Source organism: Phalacrocorax carbo, chromosome 6 (assembly GCF_963921805.1).
Source record: "Phalacrocorax carbo chromosome 6, bPhaCar2.1, whole genome shotgun sequence".
NCBI classification, from domain to species: Eukaryota; Metazoa; Chordata; class Aves; order Suliformes; family Phalacrocoracidae; genus Phalacrocorax; species Phalacrocorax carbo.
In genome coordinates, this window is record NC_087518.1 from 8950533 (window position 1) to 8965593 (window position 15061).

The 15061-nt window shown below is 48.1% G+C and overlaps 1 protein-coding gene across 1 annotated transcript in view; it reads right to left on the bottom strand.

Moving 5' to 3' along the window:
- SYNPR (synaptoporin) overlaps positions 1-15061 on the bottom strand; it is a 112831-nt gene that overhangs the window by 47075 nt on the left and 50695 nt on the right. The gene's annotated exons all lie outside the window — the stretch shown is intronic.

Below are 15061 nucleotides of genomic sequence, written 5' to 3' on the forward strand. Positions count from 1 at the left end.
TACAGCAAGGAGCCCATCCTGAAAGGGGAAAAGACCTCTCAGTTCCCCCATACTTTAATGTGCACCGAGTTCCTCCTGTGCTCACACAGGACCAGACCTCCAAAGCATCTCCCTGGAACTTGAGATTTTGCCCCTTTTTGTGTATCAGACAAAACCTGTGGGAATCCCATGGGTGCCCTTGCGCCAAAAGGGAAAACTTCTGTGTTATTAACCCACTCAAAAAAACCTTTTGCTGTGCCCCTGTGTGTGTTGGAAGAAGGTAGGAGGAGGTAAGCTCATTGCCTCCAACATGCAGGCACCTGCTTGCAGGTAGGACACCTTGGTGGCAAATGCACGCCACTTCTTTCGACAGATGCCACATTTGCTCTCCCTGCCAGCAGCTGTACAAAGACGGAAACCCCAGGCTCTGCCACAGCAAACCTCCTCACGAGAGGGGTTTCAGGCTAGTCCCGTGCCTCCGCTCTGCGTTCAGGACATCAGCACGTTAAGAGGATCCACAGATCCCTCTCTGCAAGGTGCCCGGCTGTGCGCTTACCCTGTGAGCCTCCGTCATCACCAGCCCAGCGCCCCAGCGCCGTTTGGTGTAACTGAGACTGTGAATCACGCTTCACGCTATTTATTTATCAGCCCTGGGTTTATCGCTGTTTTGCCCTCTTTCCTACACACTGCATCAAATATTTTCAAATACTTGTGACTTAACAGATGAGACGCAAGGTGAACTTCTTTTATTTGGAGACAGAAGTTACATGCTGGTATACAGAAACACCTGCTGGGTGACAACAGCTCTCTACGCAGCAAAATTGGAGCACAATTGCTTTTCCCCAGCATCTTGGGATTTACACTGTGCAAGAAGAGCTGGAATTCACTGGGAAAATCCTGAAGACAAAACCAAGGAGACTGAATTAATCTGATAATTCAGTCTCTCTGTTCGGGGCTTGCACTTGTAGCACAATCCAGGCACAGAGGAGATTCCAGCAGCCCTTTACGAGCGCTGAACCTCCAGGCCCCTTTCCCACGAGCAGGAGCCACGCTGCCACGCTGACAGACGTCACTGCTGACGGTGCGGCTCCCCATTTCCAACAGGTACAGCCTGATGCCAGCTGATGCTGTAATGAGGAAACATTGTGGTGCTGAGACAGTTCTCCAGGCTGAAGCACTGCTCTGCTGCTCGGTGCATTTGAACGCACATGAAAGCATTTGCCAGCTATTGTGCATACTGCCCGAGTCCCAACCACAAAGATTAAACAATTCACCACCTTTGGTCTGCAGAGCTGGGCAGCATTTGTCTCCCACTGCACCATGAGCAGCCCTTTGATGCCTTATCCACGCGGGAACTGCACTCTGCAGCCACGCGCAGACCACACAGGCTGCGGTAGTGTGTTGGCATTTGCCTGGTTTGCATTGGCCAACACACGTTCCTCCTCGAGGACAGGGCTCACGCGTCGCAGTCCTCCTCCCTTACCATCTCTGGAAAAGACAGACCAGCCCAGACAAGGCATGGAGGAGGTTTTGTAGGAATAACGCAGACCCAAAAGGGAACACGAATAAAAAGCCAGCCGTGGGCAAAGGTGACTGAGGACCACACAAAACTTACCATCCACTGCATCAGCACAAGGGGCGATGCTGGCTCTCCCACACCCCTGGGAGAGCTCTTTGCCAGTCTGTGGGCACCTGGGTTGCTCCCACACATTGGCAGAGGATGGCGGGAGAATGCTCAGCCTGCCTGAGCTCCCCAGCTGAGACATCTCATTGCTCGTGGCCTTTTTCATTGCATTCAGCTCTCCAGCTGGCACCGAAACATGCTGTATCTCATGGTGACCAGCTTCTTGCTGCAAGGTGTGACAGTAAGTGAAATGCAAACACCTCTCATTTTCATTTTCCAGTGAGATAATTTTATTTTCCCTTCCCACAGCTACACAACTGCTGTTACTTAAACTCACTAAAGTCTTCTGAAAACTTTGGAAAACATCCACTAAAATAGTTTTGCAGAGGTGCCTCTGGGAGTTGCTGTGTCTTAGCCCTCCAAATCAAGTGCCCACTTGGGCACCTGCGCGAGATGCCGGGTTGCAGGACGCAGTTTTAGCTAAAGCATGATGTGTTGCAGCAGGTGATGACCCATCTTGTCATACAGCTCCTTCAAACAATGCTGCAAAACAGACTCCACAGCATAAGGAGATCAAAGCCTGCTTTTTTTCCAAACCAGTAACGTGCCATGAATTCTGTGGATCGGGTCTAATACTGCTGAAAGCAGATGTGTCAGCGTTTGCTGACAAGGCAAAACAGTTGTCGGGCTGCGGCGGACCCTGCAGCACTGCAGGCTGGTGCTTTCTTCAGGTTTGTTAGATTCCTTTGCAAAAATTCATCTGAAATTCTAGACGGGACACTTGGTACCACCAAGCAAAACCAGCTGCTGTCAATGCCAGCACAGTTATGCCATGCCTCTCTCTGTGCTGTATCACAGCTTTCTGCTTTTGATTTTTAAGTTGGTAGTTTCAAAGCAGACTGAAAAGCTTCATGAGATTTAATCCCCAAACTCCTTTAGATACTACTGAAAAGCTGTACACATCCAGCAGATTTCCACCAGCTTTGCTACATCACTCGAGGGCCTAAAGAGATTTAATCCCGCGCCTGTTCACGGCCAACGTAGCTAAAAGGGATGCAGCAACACCAGTAATGGTAAGGTCTGCAGCCTGAGGAGAGCCTTCCCTGCCCTGGGTACAGCAGTAGTGATGGCAGCATCTGCAAAAGGACAGCATGAAATGGGGCTGCTCTTCTCTCAGCTCCCCACCATGCTTTGCATCTCTTCCCACAGCCTGCTACAGGGTACCTAAAGCCCACATGGTGGGAGCCCGAAAGCACCGGTTGCACATAGACCCTCTCATTGCTGATGCTTTACTCTTAGCATATTTGCTCATATTACACTGGGAGCCCTGTTTATGCTTGCATGTGTGCATCTGGTTTTATAGATGCCTGCAAAATCACACATGGCATGGTGGAGATGAAGTTTTATTTGTCCTGCCATGGAGGACCTGAGCTGGAGTTCCTTCAGCATCACGGTCCTCAGCTCCGCCCGAGGCTGCATCGCACCCACACTCACCCTGGGCAGGCTAAGGTAGGGGCAGGCAGCACCACCATGGGCCCTTTGCACCATGCCACTACAGCTGTGCCCGCTTCACATTTAGTAATATCAGAGCCTCCATCGCACCTGTGCTGTAGAGAAAATATCAATCAAGGCAGCAGTGGCTGTGTGAGCAGTCGGGAGCCTGGCAGAGGGGCTGCAGCCCTGGCTAAAAAAAAGAGGGGAGTCAGCCAACCTGGAGATACTGCTGCAAAGAACCCACCAGTCCAGGAAGTATTAAGATGGGGTGCCTGTTTGCCAACAAAGATCTCCACGTTTCCCTCTCAATCTTTATTTAAATTTGGGAAGACAGAAAATTAACGAAGTCTGAGATATATAACTGAAAACCATTTGTTTTTCTTGTGGAAATGGAGCGTTTCCTAATGAACTTCCCCTCCCCCTGTGCTGTTCAGCTCTGGATGCAAATATTGCTGCGAGTTTATCAATCTGCGGCTTGTTTCACGCAGTTTGCAATGCTAATGAGTAAACCAATTTTGACATATTATGTAAGCCAGTTTTTGAAACAGAGATTCTTGGCAGGCCAAATGTAAACACAGACACCCTCTTGCATCCAATTTAAATGAGCATGTTGCTGAAAGCACTAGGGGCTTGATTCTGTTGACTTATTCCTGATTTACTCCAGTGGGAAGAAGGGAAGGAAAAAAAAAAACCAATAAAAAAAGCCACCCCTCAATTCAATTACTAGTGCAGCAGCAATTTGCAAAATGGATTTAACTTTGTAACACGGAAATGTGCTGGAATAAGCTAATGCAGGGTGGTGACTCGGGCACTGTATGAGCATCACCACAGCACACGACGGGGAGCACACATGCCATTCCAGATGGAGCTAATGGGGAAGATGACAGATCACCTCTCCCTCATCCTTCCAAGCCAAATTTAGGTCCAGGTAGTGCCCCATGTGTTGGACCAACCCCAGAGGGTGACTCCTTTCAGCTTCCCTCCTCTTCCACCATGGCTTTGCAGAAAGACTTTGCCTACCTGGGGAGCAGGCAAAGCCCAACAGCAGCACCAGGCATTTTGAGGCACAAGATGCCCCTGCTGCAATTATGCTGAGGGTGGTGGGAACCCAGGGCATGAAGGAATATTTGGTCAGCAGGCACTGAAGGGCTGTGGCCAGTACATGGCCAGGTGCCAAGACCCCATGAACCACTCGCTACCTTGTCCACCTGGCCCAAAACTGGCAACCAACCCCACCACTGAGACAGTTGGACACCTGATTAACAGATTCTATCCAGTTTTTACAGACTACGAGCACCAGAATGGCATGCTGGAAGTCACATGTGTTGGATGGCAGACTGCAATGACCAGCAGCATACCTTCCAATGACACGGGTGAGCTGAAGGTCACAAGCTCATAGTCAGGGGTAGGAGAAAGGAGAAGGGATGCATTTTACAGGCCCCTTAAATCCTGTTCATATCTCTAGTAGATCCTTTTTTTTTTTTATTAAAGCGAGGAAGGGCTGGAATCAAATCTTTCATTCGCGCTTTTCCCAATACCATCTGGAGCATTTGCATCTGCCAAGAGCACAGCATATTTTTGTCGACAAGCAGAAGCAAATGGGGTAGCAGCATACCTGGAGATGGCCTTTGTCCTGCTAATGGCTCTGGGCATCTCCAGAGTGTTTTAAAACTAAAACAAGTTTGAAGTTGAACTGTGATGTTCCTGTCATGGCAGAGGAAAAGAAATAAAATGAGAGACATGCTCTGCTGTGAGGTCGGGTGTGCTGCTGCAGAGCACACTTATTGCATGTGTCAGAGATCCCACGAGGCACCAAAGCTGCAGAGCAAAACCTCACACTCAATCGCCTTCACAGTATCAGGACCAGGATATCATTTATCATACCTGGCTCTTTTACATTATAAAAGGAGAGCAAGAGGAAGAATACTTTTAGCCTCCAAGCAAATATCCCATCCTGAGCTTTCAACGATGAGAGCAAACCCGAGAGCTCTTTCCTTTGTGCTGTGTAGTGCTTTCGAGCTATGATCATAAGCAGCTAAAATGCCACACGTTTGCTGGCTCATCAGGTTTTACCCTGCAAGTTTGGAAATAGATAGTTGCTAAAGTAATTCAAGTTTTTATGGCATAAAACTCACTGCTGTCTAGACATAGAAAAGGACAGTGCTTGAAAGGAGGGCAGCTGACAAGTAACATCATTTGGAATGTAAAGGACAGGGAGACCAGATTACCATCTGGCCCCAGCCTGCCAGCACATCGGTGCACCTTGCAGCACTGTGGGGCTGCGGAGCAAGAGCAAAGATTGGCAAGAGAAGATGCCCTGCAGACCTGTGGGACCATGCAGGTCCTTGCCTGAACTAGCGCAAGTCCAACTCTTTGCCAGCTGACAAACACTCCCCCCCGCCACGCTGCCATCCCAGCACAGAGCCACAGAGGCCAAGGTGGGAGCGAAGCCCAAAACCAGATCACTACGTCGACTCGTACCCCACGAGGGAGGCGAGGGCAGTGAGCGACTGACATGCAGACTGCAGATGCACCACAGCACTCCCCTCCTTCCTGTTTATCTGCACATGGCACATTACAGTAACAGGCAGGCAAAACAATGCTTAATTTCTAACAGCTTCTTTTTACTGTACTTTTAAATGATCTGGAATAACTTCTACAGTATAGATGCTTAGAAGTGCGGCTATTATTCAGGGTGAGTCAATTTGGAAGCCCCCACTGTCCATTTAATCATCCCTTGGATTTCTGGTGTCCAGAAGTGTTACTGCCACCCCCTTTAGTCTTAGTGCTTTCTGCATTTTCAACATTAAGTCCTGGTATAGAAGACATGCAAAAAACCAGACACTAAAAGCATATAAAATAATGATCTGAAGTCCAAATGGGCATGGACTGGATGATGAAAACAGCATGGAATAAGAGAGAAACGGATGAGTTTCTGTTGTAATTTTTACAGCTATTTAACCGGAAGAATGAAAAAATCTAATTACTGTCAACTGTAAGTTTTCAGCTACCCAGCCATCAGAGTGCTGTTATTAAACTACTGTATAATTGCCTCTTTTACTCCGCTTCCCACAGAACTTGTGTTATTTCACTCATAGTTAAACTCATAATATTGGCTTCATAACTAATCCTGTCAATCGAAATCCCTGGGGGCTGGTGCAAGGGTAAAAATAGCAAGGAGTTGTTTCTTCCCTCAGCTTTCTTTCAAAGCCCGTTTCTGCAAGCACTGGGGCTTGGCTCAGCAGTGCCCCGGGCTGTTGCACCCACCACCAACACATGGACACTGCTCCTCTGGCTCAAGCCAAGCCCAGGAGAGGGACGGGTCCTTCAGCAGGCAACACATCCCTCTGCACTGTGCATCTGCCCCAGACAAGATCAGTCCACTCTGTCCCTCCCTCCTGACACAAGTAGCTCAGGTAAGATATTTGATGTTGCATAGCTGAGCCCCACCTCTAAGCCCAGATGTGACTGCTTGCCCTGGGACTTCACGTCAGCACTGAAGTTCAGCCGACACTTGCAAAGTCTGCAGATGCATGAAAAGTGCAGGTTTCTGCCTTCCCTGAACACCAACTGCTAGGATGGTATCTCACACACAAAACCACACTAAGACACCCAACTACATGTTCAAGCACCAAAGATATCCACTGAGATATCTGTGGGACTCGATGTTACGGTCTTTTCCAGCCTAAAGTATTCTACAAGATGAGCACAGCTTATCTGTGCACTTACTGAGGACACTGCATGGAGCACTAGATTTTTTACCCATCCAAGTTTTATAAGCTGTCTGAACCCCTACTTGCACCCTGTGCGTTGGACTGATGCTCCGGGATAACTCCCAGCATGGCCCTTCCCTGGAGGTGACAGGGGATTTGCCTCTTGCCAAGACTTCACATGGCAGCACATCCTCCCTGCCTGGCAGGATGCTCCACTTGCCCAGGACTCAGCATGCACAGTGGGGCCAAATGTACCGTTCAGGTCAGGTTTGGAATGAGATGATAGGGCTGGAAGGGGTGAGGGAAGATGGATTTGGCCTCCCATGCAAACCTACCATTCCTCTCTCTGTCTCTCTGGAGACAACAACCCTGTACCGGTGTTGCTCTCTGGTGGGCGCGCACAGAAACTGCTGAGAGCTGGCAAGGAACAGATGGGAAACAACACTTTGGGAAAAGTGGTGTCCCAGAGCGAGGGCCCGGTGTCCATGGGGGAACCACAGGCCACTGCTTCAGCTGTGGTGTTTTTCCTCCTGGAGCCACCAACCTGCCTACTACACCCACAGGCAGGTGATATCGCACCAAGCTACGGTACTGCAACCTTCACTCAGGGTCTGCAGTGTCCATCGACCCAGGAGAGAGAACAGCAGAGCAGCAGTTTAAAATTCTGTGCAAAAAAAACCTGCTCAGTCTCTCCCCCACCCTGCAGCAAGGAGGGACCAGCCCCAGCACAACGCTTTGCAGCCACACAGAAACCATTGCTTCCCACACAAGGCTGAGGTACCCTTACCAGCATTCAAGAGGGATCCCAGGGTTTAAAAACCCCTCTGCATGCACTGCGAGAGCCTGTGTGCTCAGCGCAACCCTCTGCGAGAACAGAGCTCTCCCCTGAGCTGCCTCACTCCTTCCTCCCTCCATTATTGTATTCGCTTTACTGTTTGAGATAAGAGGATAGAAAATTTATGCCATTGCCTGGGCTGCCAAACGGCACCACGGTGCTTTCAGACAGCCAGGAGAGCTCCCAGCAAGCCCAGCCTGGAGAGCCCCAGTGCCCTCAGGGACTGAGAGCCAACTGCCTCCCAGGAGGTGGTCCTCACAGCTTGCAGATAGCAAGACTACAAGACGACACTCCTGGAGCCAGGACCTGCACAACTGCCTTGACTGACACGCAGCAGGCCCTCAGGTTCAAAATAAATGCAGCCTGATGTAGCGGTCTTTTTCTCACCCATGGTGCTTTTGCAAATGAACCTCCAGGCTGATGGGCCTCCTCACCCATAAAGCTGCAGGGGCCCAGAGAACTGTGTTACAGGCCAAAGTTACCCTGGCAATGGCTCTTCACTGAACTGCCAGCCCCTGGCCAGAGAGCAGAGCCCACAGCCTCCGCACCTGTGCCAGACATCAAAAGGATTAAGGAGGGAAGCACCAACATACGGGGCTGAAGCAAACCCATTAGCATGACTGAGAACTGTCCCCGTGTCCAAGTACATGAGAGGAGAAGAGCAAAGGGCAAACAAGGAGAACTGAAGCTGCCAGGCACAGGGGCAGCAAAAACTCCTACGGGAACAAGTGTTGGTGATGGCATAGCATGCAGAGAAGCTCAGAGCACCAGAACAGATAGGGTGGCATGGGCCATCCTGCCTCCGCTGGAGGTGACAGCATATACCTCCTCTTTGGATGCTCAGCCAGGTCCTCAAGGAAAGCATGGCAAAGCTATCACTCTTACAAAACACAGACATTAATATCTAGCTGCACATCCTCTGGGATCGATTCTTCAAAGTCTCATACACTACTGGGGGGTCCTGATCTTTCTCCATGTTCCCCAGACTCTACTGCTTGTGGTGTGTCCATTCAGATTTGTCAATTCTTCACCTCCAAAGAGGAACAAGAGTCCCAAGCTACTCTGTGCTCCTGCTGTGGCACAATGCATTTCAGCAGCTTCCCATCAACCAGCAGTAGATCCTTCAGGAGGAATCTGGAAGAGGAGAGCACAGGCCACGTAAGCACTGGGTAAATTAAGGCCAGCACAACTTCCGATTTTGCACATTGGTCTGAGCATGCAAGAAAACATGTGCAGGGTTTCACTATTCCCCAAACTAAAGTACTGTAGATAAAAGGGTGAAAACATATTTGAACTGACTACTTAGCCAGGGAAAAAGGGGGGAAAAAAAGCACATTCCTGCTTCGATAACATCTAATTAGCAGTAGGATTTTAGATGCAAAAGCAAAGCATTCATCTTGCCAACTACTTTTTATTTAACAAAGTTCAGTCAAAGAGACCATAAACTTTCCTACATAGAAGTAATTAAGGAATACAAAGGCTGTTGTACTTGCAGAAGGGAGCCTTTCCTATCACAAATCTTGTGCCCCTGGATGCATCCAACCCACCAAAATTTCTCAGCCAGATGTTAACCCAATACTTGTTCCCAGATGTGGAGCTGCTCATTGCTCCAACAAACAACTCCCTGCTGCTCCAGCTCCCTCAGATTTGTAATCCTTCCACCGCCATGCAACTACATCCATTATGCAAGCCAAACACAGCTGCTTCTGACCAGTGCATGCTGTGTGACAGACATACCCATGTGCCTGGGTGCAGGAGAGCAGAGTTGCCTGCACACGCCTAGCTCATGATGCAGGTCACTTGCACTTTGGTCCTGTGATGGATGCACTTCTAGTCACACCCGAAGGAGTACGTGGCCCCACATAACAAGACTAGGGACCACTGAAGAGCCTCCACATGGAGAAAGAAGCTGGAGGAAGGTAAGGGGTTGGCCATGTGGTGAAAGACTACACCTTTCCAATTGATGCCCAGGCAGACAGGGCAGTACTAGACCAAGAAGGTATCTATGCCAGTGTGCGGGTATCTGTTTAGCTCTGAGACACGCTGACCACTGAATGTCATGAGGATATCTTGTATGGTCCCAGTGTCCAGAAAACAACCAGCCATGCCCCTAACAGCAAGTAATGCAGCCAATGCAAAAAACCAGATAATATCTTACCTGAATCATCATCAGCAAGGGTCTTCCAAACATCAGCTTCAGGAAGGTCAGGTGGTGAGGTACTGTATTTCCCCTGTGAACGAAGGGGAATGGTGCATTTTTTTTAAATTTCACACTAGGCAGCCACCCAAGTGCTTTAGGTGGACCTTCCCTGTGGATCGCAGGTGACTGTCCTTGTCCAACCAACAAAGGGTTTCCTCAGGCTTTTGTGCATTTTTGTGCATATAAGATTCAAGCGTGTTGTTATTTCTTGAAGTGAGGAACCCCCAGGAGCACCTAGAGGGTTTGCATGGAAGACAACACTCTTGCACACCAGTCATTTCCAGTCAAGTATTCCATAAAAGTCTGGGTGTCCAGTACATGCTTGTTGGGAACTTATGCAAATGTATTCTATGAATAATCTTGACAAATAATGCTAAGAGTGAATTTGAGCTGAGTCTGACTGAGATCGCAGGTGTTGGTTAGGTTATCAGACATAGTGGGTGGCATGCTAATGAGTTCACTTCTTAACTAGTGGGTATAAGTGAGAGGCTTAATCTACAACTGAAAGAAAAAACTGAAAGAAAAATTGAATTTAGAGCACAACAGCTATTCCTGAATAGATTCACATATAAGCACTTGTTTTATCGCAATGCCTATATTAAATATGCATGGAGCAACTGTTTCAGGGTAGCCCGGTGCATGGACTAGCCTGTAAAATGAGGTTTCTTGTCTAAATATTAAAACTGGCTGTCTGCAAATAATATCAGGTAACAGTCTCTTACAAAATCTCTGTTATGAATTTTACTGGCATTTATCTGTGTAATGTTTATCTGTGTAATACAGCAGGGAGGAGGAAGGAAGAATGGGGAGAAGCAGCATCAGACAGGCCTGAAAGCTAGCAAAATAAATTCAGAGTATTTTCAAGAGGACTGCTTGTCTCACAGTTGAGAAAGCACCAGAAGATGGAAGAACAGGTGTGGGTCTCATCTCTGCCATGGTCTATTTATGTCAATTGTTAAATCCATGCAGTCTTACACGCTCAGTTCTCTCACACCCTAAATACTAAAGATTAGTGCCCCAAGCCCCGGCCTTGTTGATCAAGGCTGTGGTCTGAGTTCAAGACGCTTCCTGGAAAGTCAGGATGTAGAAAAGCAGGATGTATTTCTTGCACTAGACACAAAGAATTTTCTCTTAGTTGATCCAACACTAATTTTTCCTGAGCATTACATCAAACAACTTACAGTCTTTGCATCCTACTGTAGCTTCGTTTTACTGTAATGGCCCTTGTTTTAAAAAGGAAGAAAAAATACCTTCCCTCTTCCTTAAAGCAATTAGAAATGTCATTCACGTTACCCTCTGGATGTGAATTGAGCTATTCCCAACAGCCACTCAAAAAATACATAATCACCATAATTACTGGTGGCATCTAATTAACATTCAACTTCCTCTCTACAGCAGCTACAGCTGGACAACCCATTTATTTCAACCTAAAACTAATGGTCTCCTAATTATTTTCAGTCACACTAAGCAGCCCACCTGTGTCTATCTTCATCGACATCTCTGGCTGGCACAGTGGTAAGAGGGCAGAGTAAGCCAAGCGAGCACCTCCGCACGCACCATGTGCGCTCAGCCTGCAACAGGCTCCTTAACAAGTGCCCCGTGAAAACGCAGGGACCTGCACCCTTAATCATACAGCTGCTGGCTCTATTAACCACCAAAGTAGGAAAAAAAAAAAAGGCAAAGGACCTGCCTACATCAAATGCAAAACACCCCTTGCTTGGCACCATCGCTGGGGCAAAAGGCTGCAGCCACCCTGAGGTACCCAGTGCTCTGGGTTTGACCTCACGGGAGAGGGCACAGGATAAACAAGCCCATAAAACACACGTGCCTCTTGTTCCTGAGATTCTGGGGGGTATTTGCCCCTTCCCATATCCACGGTCCACCCTGACTGTCCAGGGTACTGCAGCTGAGCAGAGGGCTTTGCCTATGCATGCGCTGCGCCACCACCCTGCGCTCACACCAAAGCTATTTCTTAGTCTGCAAGCTGCCAAAATTTACTCCCATCAGATCGGGGGTAATGGGCTCAGGGTGGGCAGGCTGATGCCCCAAAGCATGGTGTGTCCTGGTACTAGTCTCCAGGCTGGGGCAAACCCTCTGCCAGCACCTTTGTTCTCCTTCCCTGGTCACTCTGTAGTAGCAACAGGATCAAAACTGTGCAACCCAAATGTGATTATTTTAAAGTAAAGACAGACAAGGATTAGACAGATTATAAAAACAGGCTGCTTTATCTGCCCAGTATCAGGCACTCATTCTGAATAAACTGAAGTACACGTAAATCCATGATACCCCTTTTCTTTCAGTCTCCTCCTGGTTCTTCTTTGCAGTTCATTCTACTCCCATCCACTAATCAGGCAACTTTTTAATTCTCTTTCACTCTCCAGACACTCATCACCTCTTTTGGTAGGAAAAGCAATGCCTGCTGCTGCCATCTAGATGAGCTCCAACTCATTAGCTCTCTGTTTCTTTCCAAAAGCTGGCAGAAAACTTATTTTCTCTTTTGCTCACGCCTCCCCATTTTCCTCTCTCTTTGCTATTATCTCTCTAATGATATTATTTCACCCTATAATGATTGTAGTACTCATAGGAATGATGCTCTGCAAAATTACCTTGTATTTGCATTTACATTTGAGCTTTCATCATTACACCAACTAGATATATCAAGGGGGATGAGAAGGGAACTGACAGTTACCAGGGGAAGGTCTGGCTGAACTTCTCCTGAACTCAGGAATTACTAATGTTTCTTTCCCTTCTTTCCCGCTTCCATTTGTCATCTTTGGTGTGAACCTCTGCAGGCACTAAGATGTCTCTGCTCAGCCCAACCACCTAGGGTCACAAAACACACAGCAAAGCAGTATTCACCCCCAGTCAAATTTGGTTATGACAGGCTAATGAATTTCAAAAATCTATGGAGAAATGGAAGGGGCTCAGACAGCATGATCTTGTAGGATTCACTTGCTTCAGAGATCGATGAGAAAAATACAGAAGATCAAGAGTTGTCATGGATGGCCTGAGTTTCAAGGGGAGTGGGGAAATCAGTCAGTGCATGCAGATTGGTGGGCTATTTATGCAGTAGTCAAGTAGTTACGGTTTTGATGCCAACATAAGGTCTGCAAGCCCCAGTTAAACTCAGAAATTCAGTATCTTTAAACTCTGCATGAATTTCCATATCCCCCCCCATCAACACCCAGAGTGGTAAAATGCCTCCAAACTGAGTTGTCCAGCCCTCCCCAAACAAATTTCCAGCTCCACAAAAGATAATATCATCTTGGGAGCTGACTTGTGAAACATTTTAGACAAAGCTATAAGCAGATGATCAAACTTTATGAAAAAGCCCTAGCTCTTATCACAGCAAATCAAGCTAAGGAGGATCAGAACATTGAAGTCCCAGCATTTCATAAATCAAAGATCTGCCAATGTGCTACACTGGCTGTCCAGGAGCACTTGTATTTGAAGGACTAATTGCAAGCCAGAATACTTTTATGTGTTATTTTTCCAGAAAAGAACCTAACAGAGTTACCACAACAATGCTATTCTCCAGCCAGCAAAACCTTGCTAAGGTTGCCCAGGTGAACCACTTGCTCACCTTCCCAATGCAGCCCAGGTTTGCAGACGCCTGGTTTTTGGGCAGCTCTGCAGGTACCAGCAGCTCACCCTGCATGCTGCCCTGCCCAGCATCCCACTCAGGGGCTCCTGATGCTGCCTGGGCTCAAACCTCCTGCTGCACATCATTTCTCAAGGGAAAAGCACCCAAGAGCATCAGCAGGGAACGAGCCCTTGCAAACCCCTGAGGCCTACAGCTGGCCTGGCAGGGGATGAGGTGTAAAGGTGTCCAACACAGCACAGCTGCCTTGCAGCTCCACCACCACCATAAGGACTCAGCAGTGCTGGCAATCAGCCTGCCACCTCTCACATTCAGCAGATTTGGCTCCTTCGTGCATGCTTCCATGGCCAAAGAGGAGACATGGCCTCTGACAGAGGCTGTTGCTGTCAAGCCACATGCAATTTATTGATCAAAAGAGAAGGCAGGCACTTTTTTGAAGACAGAAGCTGGCGGTGCTAAGAAATTGGGGAAAATACATCACAGCAAAGAAAAGCATGAAGCATTAAATCCCAACAGTCTCCCCAGCCCCTGGCTAGCACTGGCAGCTCTGCATTTCAGCCGATTAAACTTGGGTCTGCAGGGCTCCGCTGACACACTTTGCCAGCACACACCAGACCTCGCCCCGCTGCGCTTGCCTGTTTTAATTGCCAACAAAGCAGAAGAAACCAGCTCTTCCCTTCCTCTTGCATTAGCCCTGGACACGGCATGCTCCGTGATGCAATGCCTCGCCACACAACCCTTGCTTCGCCGGATGTAGTGACTTTTTATGTGTGCACTGGGGCTAAAGAAACCCCGTGGAGCTGCCTTTCCAGTCCTCTCCACTGTGGATTCTCTGGTGTTTATAAAAAATTGCATGTATGCTACCTCTGCAAGTACTCTCAGCAGGGACTGTGTGGGAATTGTGGGGTTTCATTTTACTTATGTTTACAAAACTTCCAGAAATGCAGACTCTTTGAAACCACACCACCCTGTCCCATCGAGTTGAAGCTGGCCAGCGGGTTCAAAATACATTTGTACACCTTGTTGGGCTGCAGGGAGCCAGCCACCACGCAAGCTGAGTCACAACCAAATTACTTCAGCTGATGCTTAAAGACAGGACTTACAGACAATAAAACAAACATTCCCTTCGAACTAATGTCCCTCTCCAAAAGCCAAGCAGGTAGCAACCTATCGCTTCAAACCTCAGCTAGCACTCGCCTGCCTTCCTAATTGCTTTTTGTCTCCTCTTGAGGCAATTAACTCCACACCCACCCTCTGACACTTTCTCACTCCAAAAAGCAGTTCCCATTTTACTGGCACAGGGCTCTGCATTTGGATCTCAAGGTTCCATACTTACTCCCTTTCCTCCACAAGGCTCTGCATGTGTTTGTGCCTGGGCATGTGTTTTCTCACCCTGATGATTTCATTATTTATGTGGCTGAAAGAGCAAAGCTGCTGAAATGGTTGTTCATCATTTAGCTCTTCTACATGTCTCTCAAAGGCATAATAAACATTATGGGAAAGCAAATATCCATCTCGACAGGGTTGCCTGAGTGAAAACACAGAAATCAACTTGCAGATGCTGTGCAGAGGGTATGCCGACATGCACCACGCTTCCCTGCCTGGCATGGGCCTA